The sequence below is a fragment of the Sciurus vulgaris genome (assembly GCF_902686455.1).
Source record: "Sciurus vulgaris genome assembly, chromosome: 6".
Classification (NCBI taxonomy): domain Eukaryota; kingdom Metazoa; phylum Chordata; class Mammalia; order Rodentia; family Sciuridae; genus Sciurus; species Sciurus vulgaris.
Genome location: NC_136466.1, coordinates 129,348,302 through 129,364,728, shown reverse-complemented (window position 1 = coordinate 129,364,728; position 16,427 = coordinate 129,348,302).

Genomic DNA, 16,427 nt, shown 5'->3' with positions numbered 1-16,427 from the left:
TTCCTTCTTTAAGAAGAATTTTCACACCTACAACAAGTATGTGTTATTTCCCCGTTTAGAAAACATTTGAATTTAATTTTTCTGTAACTAATTTATTTTCACAAACTACAATTGTAAACTTGTAGCTTTCCTTTTCAGAATGTCAAAGGAGGAAAGAGTTAACAGTTTTCTCCTCAACGGGATCTTTCATAATATCCTCTAACCTTAATCAGATTCTTAAAGTTAGAAGTGCATTTTTATCTTTTTGGATTTTAATTTGCTAATTTAATTTCTCTAGGGGAAAACTTGAGAATTTATGCAAGCACTTTGTTGTCTCTAGGATATTAATCATATGTCTCAAGATATGATATGCAGTGTACTATGGCAATGATGCACATGCACATAGAATGAGCAGACATCCAAAGAGAATCTTTCCCTACAATTACACCTCAGTTAACACAGGGCTTCCACAATCATCCAAAAACAATGGGGTTTAGACAGACCAAGGTTTCTAGCAGCTTCCCTGACAGAGCAACAGAGGTATCTACCCTGGTATTTGCCCGGATAATTTTAATGTACACCCTGCTGGGTATGCTGATTATTCTTTTTTGCACTTCCATTTCCCACCCATTCTCCAGCCCTCTCTTCTGCTCTGTGCCCTGGAAGGTGAAGCCCTGAAAATGGCATCTCCCTGCCTCCATGAACCCTGGTTTCCATCTAGATTTGGCAGACCACGGAGAAGTAAGCCGATGATGGGGTGGAATGTGGGGTACTTATTCCTTCCTCCCTCTCCATTTCAGCACTGCCCAACAGTTGCTTCCCTCCATGACCGCCCAGGAGAAGCAGGGTAGCCCCAACTACATTTTTCTAGTTCTCTTGATTTCTAGAAACTTTGTTCTAAGTTCCCTCCAAACCCACTCACACCTCTAAGTAGTCCAGTCATAAATATGAGTTCATTTGATACACCTATGACTTTCTAGTCAGACCTGATTTAAAGTTGATCAATCCTGAATTCATATAGGAAAAAGGTGAAAGAAAACATTTTGGGAATAATTTCTCTACCACATATAGTCAGATATGACTGCTTTTCGGTGTGACCAATCTCCTATCATTAAAAACACTGCTTTTGCCTGCTGGAGTGACACATGCCTGTAATCCTAGCTATTCAGGAGGCCAAGGAGGATCACAAGTTCAAGGTCAGTGTCAGCAACTTAGAAAGATCCTGTCTCAAAATAAAATTAAAAAGGGCTGGGGATGGGGCTCAGTGGTAGATCACTTGCCTGACATGTGTGAGATCCCGGGCTCAATCCCTTGTACCACCAAAAAAGAAAGAAAAGAACATAAAATGTGGTATATATGTATGACAGAATATTATTCGGCTATAAAAATGGATAAAGTCTTGTCATTTATGGCAGTATAATTGATCCTAGAGAGTGTTACTCTTAACTGAAATCAGTCAGAGAAAGACAAATACCACATGTTTTTTGCTTACATATAGAAGCTTTTTAAAAAGTAGATCTCATAGAAAGAGAAATGGAATAGTGGTTAGGAGAGGGTGGGAAACGTGAAGAAGAGGGAAGAAAGAGAATGGTCAGTGCATACAGGGTGCAGTTGCATAGGAGGAATAAATATTCTAAATCCTATAGAAAAGTAGGGAAAACTAAGGCTGACAACAATTAATTGTATATTCTTTTATTTATATATTTATTTATTTTTAGGTACAGAAGGGCACTCTACCACTGAGCTGCATCTCCAACCCCCTCCCCCCTTTTTTATACGAGGTCTCACTAAATTTTCCAGATTGGTCAGAAATTTGTGATCCTCCTGCCTCAGCCTTCCTGTGAGGCATGTTCTGCTGAGCCTGGCTAATTTATTGCATATTTCAAAAGGGCTAGTAGAGAGGATTCTGAATGTTCCTAACACAAATGAATGATGAAGGTTGGAAGTGATGCACATGCCAATTACCTTGATCTGATCAAGATATACATAATTATAGTTGTATTGAAATATCATACTATATACCAAAAATGTGTATTATGTTGTCAATTCAAAATTTAAAAAATTAATTAAATAATAATACAAAACACTTATTTTGCTGACATTGCTTCTATATGTGCATTCATTTTTTGTACCTAATTTGGACAGTACAGAAGCTTCTCAGGCCAGAAAATAGCAAAGATAGGCAGGTTTTACTAAAAATCAAAATAGGATTTCACAAGGTCTCCTCCATCATTATATTAGCACACTCTGATTTCAGGGTGAAGGCAATCTGCTCCACCATTTTATGTTCAGGCTTGCCTCCAGGACCCTGGGATCAATTTGTTCAAAAGTAAGTTTTTTCAGTTGTGTTTTTGGTAATAAACCTGTTACTGTAAGCCCTGCTTTATTTCCTTACACAAATGAGGAAAAAAAACTCTAGACTTAGAATCCATTCCATTTTAAAATTAACAAGAAAACTTACAGTGTTTATATAATGGAGAGGATAGTAACAATGAAATCAGTAAGATCATAGTCAATGTGTTATCACAAAATTGGTCAATAAATTCAAATTGCTATGGCAAACATTTATTACTTTAAGTACATACACGTATGTTATTTAACAAATATTCTTACACATACAGTTTCTTAGAGTAAGTCTATTAAAACATGCTTTGGGATTAACAGAGCCTTAAGTTTATAGGTTATAATTATTAACAAAACAAAGCTCTTATTTTTAGAAACTACATTATCATAGAAGACTTCCTGATCTTAATAAACATTTATAAGGAACTATTATTGTGTTCGCAAGAGACAAAAGTTGTGTAAGTTTGAAGTAGAAGAACTTTGCTTCTCCTCCTACCCTGGGCTGAGAGTTATTAGTACATTGTGTTCTTAAAACTATCAAATATATGCACTTATTTAAAAGGAAAAAAGGCATATTCATGTGATTCAAATAGAGAAAGCATGCACATGGTTATGACATTGAAAAGGAACAAAAATTTCATAGAGAAAGTGGGCTTCTCTTCTACCCCTATGCCCTGGTTACCAAGTTTTCCTATCCAGAAGGAAGTAACATTATTGGTTTCCTGTATATTTTGTAGGAGTATTCAGTGCCTAAGCAGGCAGGTATCTGTGTTTGTGTTTTGTTCTACATAAATGGTAGCATACTAGAAATTCTATTGTGCAGTTTGTATTTTCCACTCTTTATATCTTAGAGATTATCCCACATGAGAATAGAGTTAGCTAATTTTTTAAAAGATGCATAAGTCGCATAGATATCTCACAGGTTAGTCTAAATTTATAGAAATTTAGACTAGTTTCCAGTATTTTGATATTATACACAATGATGTCCCAAATACACAAAATTATACATATTCTAATACATATATGTACCTGGATATCTACCTATGATAATTAATTTCTACAATTATTATTTTCTGAGTCACAGAATAGGTGTGATCTAAATTTTGACAGTGGAAATTTATGCTAGAGATTTAACCAATGACAAAGTATAGATTTATGGTAGGAAAATCTAATTGGAATTCTAAATCTAAATGTGTAGAAATAAAGAAATAGCAAGGCCAGGCACAGTGGTGGACCCAGGCACAGTGGTGGATGCCTGTAATCTCAGTGGCTCAGGGGGCTGAGGAAGGAGGATTGTGAGTTCAAAGCCAATCTCAGCAAAAGCAAGGCACAAAGCAACTCAGTGAGACCCTGTCTCTAAATAAAATACAAAACAGGGCTGGGGATGTGGCTCAGTGATCCCTGAGTTCAATCCCTAGTAGCCACCCCCACCCCCCCTCCAAAAAAAAGAAAGAAAGAAATAGCAAAAACACTTTTTAAGATTGGAGGTTTTCTACAATAAACAGAGATAAACTTGTAATCAATAAGATTATTTTTGTTTGAGAGTGGAAAAAATAATACAGAAATCTAGAGGAATGATTAAGGACCATTAGAGTTTAAAAAAAAGGATTTGCATGGACATTTCATACAACCCATTCTAATGTAGAGAAAAAATTCAGGCAAATTAATTCAAAATCGTGTTTTTTAAAAACACATGGAATCCGAAAAACATTCATAAGATGACTGGGTGAGGAGAAATATTGTAACAACATATTATAAAAAAAAATCAATAGGGGTTTTCCTCTTTCCTATATGTTCAAATCACATTGCAATTATGTTTGCAAAATTCTATTTGTACTTGAAATGCACATTTGAGAGTTTATCAATTTCACAGAATTATTAGCACTATGGTACTGATTGATTGATATATATATATATAACAAAGTACCACAAATTCAGCAGTTGAAACAACACCATTTACTTGTTCACAGTTCTATAGATCAGTTCAGACACGACACCGTCAACATATTAGCCAGTCTGAGTTGCCATCTCCCAATCTCCCATGGCTGCTACAGAATCAATTCCCTTGAGTTGTGGGCCTTGGGTCCCCAGTTCCTTGCTGACTGCCAACCAAAAGCTGTTCTTTGCTCCCCATTCATTATCAGCTTTATATCTCTAACTTCCTTGTCTCTGATCTTTAGACATATATTTGAAGGGCTTGTGCCATTAAGTCAGACTCACCGGGACAATCTCCCTATTTTAAATAAACTGAATTTGGAAACTATGGCATCTGCAAAATCCTTCACAGCAGTGCCTGGTTTAGTGTTCAACCGAATAACTGGAAAAGGCCCATATATAACAGGGCCAGAAGTCTTAGGGCTGCAACAAACTGAATGTTTGTGTCCTCCCCAAATTCATATGTTGAAACCCTAATCTCAATTGTGGTGATATGGGGAGATGGGGCTTTGAGGAAGTGACTAGGTCATGGTAGTGGAGTCTTTATAATTGGTGTCAGAGTTTTTATAAAAGAGATCCAGAAGGCTCTCTCATCCCCTTCCCATAATGTTGAGAACAGAAGGAAATCAGTATTCTACAAACTGGAGGAGAGCCCTCACCATTCTGGCACCCTGATCTTGGAATTTCTGCTTCCAGAACTAAGAGAAATAAGTGTTTATTGTTTAAGCCACTCAGTCTACCATAATTTGATATAGCAGCCCAAACTGTTTTAGAATTTTGCCCACCACATACTAGAATCTGTTTTAAAGAAAAATATGAAGTAAGTGCTAGTTATTATTTAATCTTTATCATTTCATAATTCATTATGGTCACTTAAACCAAAAAATCAAATAAGAAGCAAGTTATATTTTTGGAGATTGTTCTCTCTCTTTCTCTTTCTCTTTACTTGAAATTCTTTACTTTTTCCCCTGCCCCAAGTTTTGGGATTATTTACCCAAACATATCCTTCATTACAAAGCATATTTTACTCAGAATTTCCTCATAAACCTATGAAGATTATAAAAGTGTAACATTTGTAGCCAGCCATGGTGAGAAAACGAGGCTATTTAAACTACAATTTTTTGGCTGCTTCTCACTCTTGAGATGGCCTGTATTTTCCCTTGAATGTGTCTCTGCTTTCCTACATAAATCTGTCTGTGACCCTGGGGGGGAAAAGACTATAAATTTTTATATAAAGGGTATCAAAGTACAGTTAGAAGGGAAATATCACTCTGATATTCTATAGTACAGTAAGTTACTATAATCTACACCAATGAGACATTTAAAAATAACTTGAGAAGAGTTGGAAGGTTCTCAGCACATAGAAATAATATTTGAGGAGATGGAAATGCTAATTACCTTTATTTGATCATTACACTTTGTATACATGTATTGAATGATAGTATTACACCCATTAAAAAAGTATAAATATATCAATTAAAAATTAAAATTTAAAAATAAAGTATAATTTTCTCTTTTTAAAACTATTAGTACTTCTTCCTAGTTTCATATTCAAAAGGAGAGTATGACAAGCTAGGAGAAATCATATAATGAAATATATAGTGATCCAGCCAGTTAAATTATGTAGAGCACTAAAATGAAAAGTTAATATATAAGAAAATTCCCTTGCAAATCTCAACTGTAATGTCAACAATTAACAAGTAAACTTCATAATTTGTAACTTTGAAAAATAAATTTAAGTAGCAGAAGAATTCAATCTCAATTATATGCAATGGTGGAGACATTTTCTGATGAAATGAAGTTTAATGCCACTTACCTTATGGAACCTTCCAGGCAACAATGATTTGATTCTAGCCAAATAGAAACATAAAACAAGAGAAAAGAGCAATGTGTACATCAGAGCAGATTCAGCATGATTTCTCCTAGGAGACCCTCAGAAAGTCATAGTTACCATCTTTAAACAAGGGCCAGACTCCTCTCAACCAGAATAGAAGTATGGTATCATAAAGCAAAAGTACAGGAGTAGAGGGAGCTGATGACAGGTGAATTCATACAGATGCAGTAAGAATGAAAAATAAATAAAAAACTGCTGCATACTTGCATGGGTGGGATGTAGTAAGGAAGGGAATGAAAGAGACTGTATCAAATTATACAAAAAAGTATACAAATCCATCTCCAATCATAAATCTGAAACTCTTAGGAGGCCAAAACATGAAAAAAAAAAAAAAAAAAAAAAAAGAAACCCTATAAAACCAAGGACATACAACTGGAAAGACTGAATAAAACTATGAAGAGAAGGAAGAGATGCTAGACAAAACTGGAAATAAAAAAATGAGACCTGGAAGCCTAATGGGATTAAGAAGAAAATGAATTTGGTAGATAGCCGAAACAGAAGGGAACTGAAAGATGGAGCAAGTACAAAACAAGAAAAGTCAAAGTAAATTATGTTTGAAAATATCTGATTGAGAATAGGAGCTACTAACAATAAAAATTAAACATAATATTATGTATAATATATAATGTTTCATATTACATATGTTATATAATATGTATATTTGTCAATTAGAAATTTTAAGATTTTAAATCAAAGCATAAACCTACATGATACACTACTTAATGGACAGGCATTATGAACACTCTTAACAATTCAGGATGATATTTTTTCTTTTAAATACTTACATCATAAGCTAACCTTTGATACATGCTACTACTACTATTGGTATATAATTTTAAAATTTATTGACATTGGAAATGTTGTCATAAAATCTTAATATATTTTCAAATTGGTTTCTTACAAACCTTTCTTTTATTAAAAATCATAAATTTACATAGGGCAATGTTGTTTGATTCATTCTGTTATTTTTTTCCCTTCCCCCCCACCCCTCCCACCCCTCTTTTCCCTCTATACACTCCTTCCTTCGTCCATTCTTACCACCCTCCTTATCCCTAACCCTAAACCTAACCCTAACCCTAATGCTAACCCCTCCTACCCCCCATTATTCTTACAAACCTTTTGATAAAATGCTCTACAAATTTCAGTGTCACACCCTGTGCAATTAAGAATGTGACCAAAGACCTCTGCTGCTTTAGGTGCCCTGTGCCTGCTACCCATCAACTTTTTATTTCTCTTTCACATTTTCATTTCTGTCACCTTTTTTTGTTTGTTTTCACTTCCGTAATAGGGAAGATTTTTAAAAATGTGTTTGTTATTATTGTCATTCTGTAAGGTCAATTTCATGTCATCAATGTGATGTCATTGAATGCAGAATTCAAAAGAGATGTGCACCATTCTACAAGATTTGCACTAAACATATATGAAAGACTTAACCTCATTATTACAATGTTAAAATGTAGTAAAATAATTAGGAAGTAGATTTTAAAATATTAATTATCTTAATTTAACATAATTTTATTCAATTCTACTTTGCTTCACTTAATTTTGAACAATAGCTTATTAATTTTGTCAACATTTTTTATTGATGCATTATAGTTGTACATGTTAATGGGACTTGTTGTTAACATATTCATACATGCACATAATACAATATAATTTGGTCACTATTACTCCCCAGCATTCCCTCCCCACTTTCTACCCCTTGATCCCTTTCCTCTATTGATCTCCCTTTGATTTTTAGGAGATACACCCACCTTTGTTTTTCCTTTTTCCTCTCTAGTTTCCACATGAGGGAAAAACATATGACCCTTAACCTTCTGAGTGATTTATTTCACTTAATATAATGGTCTCTTTCTAGTTCATTCATTTGCTTGCAAATACCATAATTTCATTTTTCTTTATGACTGAATAAAACTCCATTGTGTGTGTGTGTGTGTGTGTGTGTGTGTGTGTGTGTGTGTACCACTTTTTATTTATCCATTTGTCCATTGATGGACACCTAGGCTGGTTCCATAGTTTGGCTATTGAGAATTGTGCTGCTATAAACATGGGTATGCCTGTATCACTGTAGTTAAGATAACTTTAATTCTTCAGAGTAAATACCAAGAAGTGTTATAGCTGGGTCATAATGTGGTTCTGTGCCTAGTCTTTTTTTTTTTTTTTTTTTTTTTTTAGTTGTAGATGAACACAATACCTTTATTTTACTTATGTGGTGCTGAGAATTGAATCCACTGCCTCACACACGCCAGGCAAGCACTCTATCACTGAGCTACAACCCCTTGCCTAGTCTTTTCAGAAGCTTTCATACTGACTTTGCACAGTGGTTGTGCTAATTTACAGTCCCACCAACAGTGTTAAAGTGTTTATTTTCCCCTGCATTCTCTCCAGCATTTATTATTATTTGTATTGTTGATGACTGCCATTTTGACTGGTGTGAAATGGAAAGTCAGTATAGTTCTGATTTGCATTTCCCTAATTGCAAATGGTGTTGAACATTTGTTTATGTATTTGTTGGCCATCTGCATTTCTTTTTTTTTTTTTTTTTTGAGAAGTGTTTATTTAGTTCATTTGCCTATTTATTAATTGAATTATTTGATTTTTCTGGTGTAAAATTTTCTGAGCTCTTCATATATTCTAGATATTAATCCTCTATCAGAAGAGTTAGCTTGTTAATTTTTAATGACTGGCTCACAAAATTCCTAAAATTGCAGCAATGAGCTCTTATGAACTGGTGTGAGCCAGCTCTAACACATTTCTAATTGTGTTTATCCTCATTAAAGAGGTGAACATATATCTATAGATATCTTCTCTTGACATGTAATCATTTAAAATTTAATATATCCAAAACCAAATTCCTGAATGCACCATCCTCAAACCTCTACCTGCAAACACTTCTGTATTCCAGTCAACAACAACTCTATTCTTCCAACTACACTACTCAGAAACCTTGAACTCTTCTTTCCTACACTTCATCTAATTCCTCCACAAATGCTCTTGACTTTACTTTCAAAACATATCCAGAATCCAACAACTTCTCACCACCTCCACTGATACCAAATTGGTCCAAACTACCTACCATCATTTCCCTACTGGATAATTAAAATAGTCTTCTAACTGCTCTCTGCTCTCATTCTTAGCCCTTAATCTATTTCTCAACAGAGGAGCAAGATAGATACTTTCAAATAGATTGCATTACTCTCCTGGTGAAAAGCCTTCATGCCTTCCCACCTTATTCGTAGTAAAAACCACAGTCCCCTTCATGACAAGAAGGGCCTAATGTCTATTATCTGGCCCCCTACTTCCCTGAACTTTCCTCTTACAACTTATTCTTTCCCTTGCTCACTGTTCCAGCCTCATTGGCCTCCCTGCTATTCTTTGAACCCACCAAGAACAGAACCTTCTCAAAGCCTTACATTTGACCTATCTGCTATCTGGTCAGCTCTTTGGTGGACTAACATCACTTTTTCTTATTTCCTTTAGGATTGTGCTCAGATGGCACCTTCACTGAGATGCCTTCTAGGATCTCCCTTGATAAATGAGTGATCCACCATCACTAGTCTCTTTCTCTCCATAGTATTTACCAGTTTTGTGACATACATTTATACACATGCTCTATGTATTTATTTCTTCATTTATTGGCTCCCTCACAGATTATGAGCTCCGTGAAAGTATTGACTATTCACTATTGTGTCTCTGACACCTAGAATGTGGGGTAGCACATACTTGATGCTAAACAAAAGGCAGGCAGGCAGGGCAGAGTTTTGAAAAAGAATTTATCTCATCTTTTATGTGGTTCAACTTTCCTTTGTCTTTATTCAACCAAAAAACCTTCAATGGGTCTATTTTCTAGAAAAGTGTTTGTAATTTGTAAGCTGCTAATTCTACAAAGGGTCTCTGCAAACCCATGTACTCACCAAATGTTGTAATATGTCTGCTAACATATAAACAACTAGTTTCCCTATGCCCACAGATGCCTTGATTGTAAATAGAACACAAATCTATTTTAAAATATTATTGAATTTGTGGCAGGGTTTTTTTGTTTGTTTTGTTGTTGTCATTTGCACTACATAGTTTCTCAGTTTATAGTCCAAAATTACTCACATAAAGTAGTCCTTGGACTAGAAAAAAATTAAAACCTAACCTTGGAAAACAAATCCAAAATCAAATGAATTTAATTGTAAACCTCACCAATTAAAACTGTACTTGTTGATATCTATGTTTGTTAGATTTCTATAACTGTAAGAAAACATCTGAGATAATATATTTAAGAAAGAGGAAAAGTTTGTTTTGGAGGTTTCAATCAATGGTCAGGTGGTCTTTTGCTCTTGGACCTTTGGCAAGGCAGTACATCGTTTTGCGAATACATGGAAGAGGAAGTCCTGACCTTCACAACTTCATGGCAGGATGTGAAGAGGGAAAGAAGAAGGGGCTAGAGTCCTAATGGTCCCTTCAAGCACATGACTCCAATGTCAGAAGCTTTGCAGTAGGACTCAACTATTTATTTTTTAACTTTTATTTTTAGTTATAGATGAACATAATACCTTTATTTTATCTATTCATTTTTATGTGGTGCTGAAGGTCAAACCCAGTGCCTCATGCATACCAGGCAAGCACTTCTACTGCTGAGCCACACCCCCCAGCCCAGGACTCAACTCTTAAAAGTATCACCACCTCCCAAAAGCACCATGAGCTGGGAACCAAGGCTTTAATACATGGGCCTTGGGAGGCACTCATCCAAACCATGCAAATACCTATGATACAAAACAGTGTACGTGGCTTTGTGAGGCATAACATCATAAAAATGATATGACCTTTTTCCTGTGAGAATTCTATTCTATTTTGAGAGGCAGACATAATTTTAAGTAGTTCTACCATCAGTTATATTTTGAAATGCATACAAAGTGCTATGAAGCTATCTAGAAGAGATTCATTATGCCTGGAAGAAAACTTATCATGGAAAGAGGTGGGGACTGGCAGAGCTGGTTGGCTAGCTAGAAGGTAGAAACACATTCCAGGTGATGGAAAAAGTTCTAATTAAAGAACTAGGATTACCAGGTGTGGTGGCACACACCTGTGGTTCCTACCACTAGAGAGGCCAAGGTAGGAAGATCACAAGTTCAAGGTCAACCTCAGCAACTTAGCAAGACCCTGTCTCAAAAAGTACTAGATATGTAGCTCCAGTGGTGAAGCACTCTGGGGTTCCATCCCCAGTACCAAAAAAAAAAAAAAAAAAAAAAAAACAAAAAAAAGAATGGTACACATGTTCAAAGAGAACCACAGTAGGATTATTTTTATGGCTAAAGCATAAGGTATGTTCGTTATAGGGAGTAAAGTCATAGTTAAACTAGAAAGATAATTTCATTCAAATTGGTGTTGATGAATTTTGTCTTTACTCTGCAAGTGAAAAGCATTAAATCACATTCTACAAATACTTATGAGTGCCCACTAACTGCCTGGCAGCTAAGCAGGTACTAAGGATACGATACTTAACAAAAGAGATGACAATTTCCCACTTTCAATCTTTGAACAGGAGAATGTAATCATTATTTTTGTAAGATAATTTTGCAAAAAAAAATTTTTTTGGCTAGTTTCCAATCACTCATAAGAAGAAACTATTCTGGACAGATAAAATGCATTCATTATTATAATTCTCACCTGAAATTTCCTCTGATGCATGTGAAAGTCAGTTAAGTCTAAAAAAAAATTCTCTTTATGGAGAAAGATGAGGAAAAGGAAGATCGTTTGGGTTGCATTGTGTCCCCTGAAAATTCACAAGTTGAAGTGCTAACTCCCAATACTGCAGAATGAACGTGCTCTTATTTGGAAATAGGGTTGTTGCAAATGTAATCAGTTGAGATGAGGTCACTTGAGGTGGGCTTTAATCCAACATAACTTGTGTGCTTATAAAAATGGGAAATTTGAACAGAATCATACAGGGAGAAAGGCACATGAAGATGAAGGAGGAGATTAGGAACAAAACAAGAAACACAAATATTTCCAGCAAACCTACAGAAATCAGATAAGAGGCACTGAAATATTTTCTCAGCCCTCCGAAGGAACCAGCCTTGCAGATGCCTCGACCTTGGACTTCAAGCCTCCAGAACTGTGAACAATGAACTTCCATTATTTAAGTCAACAAGTTTGTGGTACTTTGTTAAGATAGTCGCATCAGACTAGTGCAAGAATGAAAGTGAAAATGTTCTACATAGAAAAAGGAATAGATGGAGCCATTGTTGGCATGATGAGATCACGGTGTGACGGCTAAGACAAAAAGCCAAAAAGGAACTTGGGGGAAGTAGACATTTCTATTTAAACTCTACTGTATGCTGAGTCATTGTTTTAGTCAGCTATTTCGCTACTGTGAATAAAGATCTGATCACAGAACAACTTTAGTGGAGAAGTTTATTTGGGGGCTCACGGTTTCACAGATCTTACTCCATAGAAAGCCAGCTCCATTCCTCAGTACTAAAGGTGAGGCTGAACATCATGGCAGAAGAGTGTGGCAGAGGGAAGCAGCTCACGTGATGATCACGAAGCAGAGAGACTCCACTTGCTAAATACAAAATATATATACTCCATAACCACGCCCCCAATGAACCACTCCTCCAGCCACACCCCTCCTGTCTCCAGTTACCAATCTCTTTATTCAGTCAAATCTATACCATTTGCTGTTTCTCAGGTGATGAAGATTTGAAGTTCGGTAGATGCAACCAAACAAGAACAACAACAAAACTGAGTCTTCAAGTAAACATCGAGGCCATGACAAGATTTCCGATTGATTCCTGAACAGCAACAGGTACATTCCACTACGCACCAATTGTGAGCCAGAGGCAATGTAAGTGAATTTAGAAATCTACAAGGTAGATATAGTCCCTGTCCTCAAGAAGCTTAAAATCACGTGAGAAAAATAGATAATAATCACATTTCTATTAAAATTATAATCCAGCTGAATTATTTTGCTTATATAAGTAGTATATGAAAAGACAAAGTGTAGGCAATTCCAATGACATAACTTCACTTGAACAGCCTGAAACACAAACTTGCTGGTAGAGGAGGAGGACCTGGTCAGGTAGTAGTGACCTAGGTTGGGTAGGGGTAGTAGAATACTTTCCTAGCTAGACAGGAGCAACGATTCTAATGCTCTCAAAGATCAGAGCTTGGTTTATTTGAAAAACAGCAAGTAGGCCTTTGAATTTAAAGCTAGACGAGGGAAGAAGAGAAAGGAATTGAATGAAGCTGGAGAGGTAGGTAAAGCCCAGATCCTGTAGAAACACAAACACGTAGGAATTAAAATTTTATCTGAAGTGTAATCTGGAGCTGTGAAAGACTTCTAGTAGGGCAAGCTATCATCAGACTTAAATGTTTTTGAAACTTTGTCTTCTGTGCAGTGAATCAACTGGGAAAGAGAGAAGAGGAAGAATATGGTCATTTAGAGGACCACTGCTGTGATTCCAGGTAAAGATGAGAGACATAGCCTAGGGAGTTGAATTCTGTGCGTCAGCCTCAGTCACATGTGATGTCTGGGAGGGCTGTTTTCTGTTTCCAAGTTGACATCTTGTTGCGTTATCCTCCAGAGAGGACAAATGCTATGTTCTCACATGACGGGAGCAACTGAGGGCAAGAGGGGTCTAAACTAGTTCATCTCAGTCTTTTATAAGGGTACTAATCCTTTCATGAGGGTAGAGCCCTCACGACTTAATCACTTCCCCGAAGACTCCATACCTTAATCCCAGCACAATGAATATTATTTCAACACATTGATTTTGGGGTATGCTCAAACCATAACAATCATCTTAACTGTTTTTGTTTGTTATGGTACTGGGGATTGAAACCAGGGGCACTCAAACCACTGAGCTAAGTCCCCCGCTATTTTTAAAAATTTTTTATTTTGAAATAGAGTTTTGCTAAATTGCCCAAGCTGCCCTTGAATTTACCATCCTCCTGCCTCAGTCTTCCAAGTAGCTGGGATTACAGGTGTGCACTCCCACTCCTGATCCGTCTTACCCATTTTTTAAAAAATATTTTTTAGTTGTTGATGGACCTTTATTCATTTATTTATTTGTTTATATGTGGTGCCAAGAATCGAACTCAGTGCCTCACACATGTCAGGCAAGCACTCTGCAACTGAGCCACAACCACATGTCACATTCTTTCTTAGCCATTTAAAAATGTACAGTTTAGTCATATTGAATACAATCAAAATGTTGTGCATCCATCACTGCCATCATCTCCATAGCTCTATTCATCCAGTTAAACTGAAACTTTATGTCTATTAAATAATAATCCCCTAGTCCCCTCCCTGTAGCCTCTGGCAACCACCATTCCACTTCTGTCTGTGATTTTTGACTATTCACACTACCTCATGTAAGTGGCATTGTACAATATTTTTCCTTCCATGACTAGTTTCTCTTAGTTTATTGTTCTCAAGTTTTGTCCATATTGTAGCATATTTCAAAATGTCCTCCCTTTTTGAGACTAAATAACACTCGTGTGTGTGTGTGTGTGCGCGCGTGTGTGGTGTTTACACACACATGCCATATTTGCTTTTCCTTCCACCCATCAGTAGACACCTGGGTTGCTTCCACATTTTAGCTATTGTGAATAATGCTACTACAAACATGAGTGTACAAGTATATATTCCAGACCCTTCTTTCAATTCTTTTGGTTATATACCCAGAAGTTGGATTGCCTGATCATATGGTAATTCTATTTTTGAATTTGAGGAACTGCCATGTTGCTCTCCATAGCAGCTGTACCATTTTACACTGCTCTCACGAGACTTGCACAAGGGTTCTAATTTTTCCACATCCTTACCAACACTTTACTTTGCTGTTTTGGGCGGGGGTTTGTTTTAGTGATACTACCCATCCTAATAGGTATTGGGTGGTATCTCCACTGTAGTTTTGATTTTCATTCACCTCATGATTAGTGATATTGACTGTTTATCCATGTGCAAATTAGCCTTTTATATCCTCTTAGAAGAAAGATCATCCGCCCCCCCACCCTTTTTTTTTCTTTTCTTTTTTAAATTTTGTACCAGGGATTGAACCCAGGAGCCACTGGGCCATATCTCCAGCCCATTTTTTATTTTTTAATTTTGAGATAAGATCTTGCTAAGTTGCTTAGGGTCTTTCTAAGGATAGCTTTGAATTTGTGTTTCTCTTGCCTCAGCCTCCAGAACTCCTGGGATTACAGATGTGACCATTTTTTAATCAGACTGTTAACTTTCTTGTTTCCAAGTTTTAGGTGCTGTTTTTTTAATACATATTTTGAATATTAATCCCCTTATAGATATATAATGTGAAAACATTTTATCTGATTCTCTTAGTTGTCTTTTTATCTCATTGATAGTTTCTTTCCATGCATGAAAAGTTCGTCTATTTTTTCTTTTTTTAACTATACCTCTTTAGTCTTATCTAAGAAATCACAGCTAAACTCAATGGCATAAAGCTAATTTTTCTTTTCTTCTAAAATTTTTTTTTATAGTTTCAAGGCTTACATTTAGGTCATTGACCCATTTTGAGTTCATTTTTTTTATACTGGTTAGTAAAGTCCAACTTTATGCTTTTCATGGGGATATTCAGTTTTCCCAGAAACATTTGTTGAAAAAAGCCCCCCATGGAATGGTGTTGGCACCCTTGTCAAAAATAATTTGATCACATATGCAAGCATTTATTTCAGGGTTCTTTATTGTATCCATTTGCTCATAAGTTTATTTTTATGTTCCTCACACTATTTTGGTTACTGTAACTTTAAAATACTTTTCAAATCAAGAAATGTCTTTCCCAGTTTTTTCTTCATTTTTTAAGATTGTTTCAGCTATTCGAGTTCCTTTGAAATTTCATATGCATTTTAGAAAGAGTTATTCTATATCTGCAAAAAATAACACTGCAGATTTGATAAGGATTGCACTAAATTTGTAGATCACTTTGGGCAATATGGACATCTTAACAATATGATGCTTTTCAATCCATGAATATGGAATGCATTTCCATTTATTTATGAATCCTTTAATTTCTTTAAATAATATTTTGTAATTTACATTGTACAATCCATCATTTTATTGTTTTTCATATTATAAATGAAGTTATTGTCATAATTTTTTATTTTTATAATGTTTCTTATTTCATTCTGTTAATGCGTTATATTACATTGACTGATTTTTGTATATTGAAACAAGTGGTAATAAATACCACTTGATCATAGTGTATAATTCTTGTAGTTTGATGCTGAGATCAGTTTGCTAATATTTTGGTGAAGATTTTTGCATCATTGT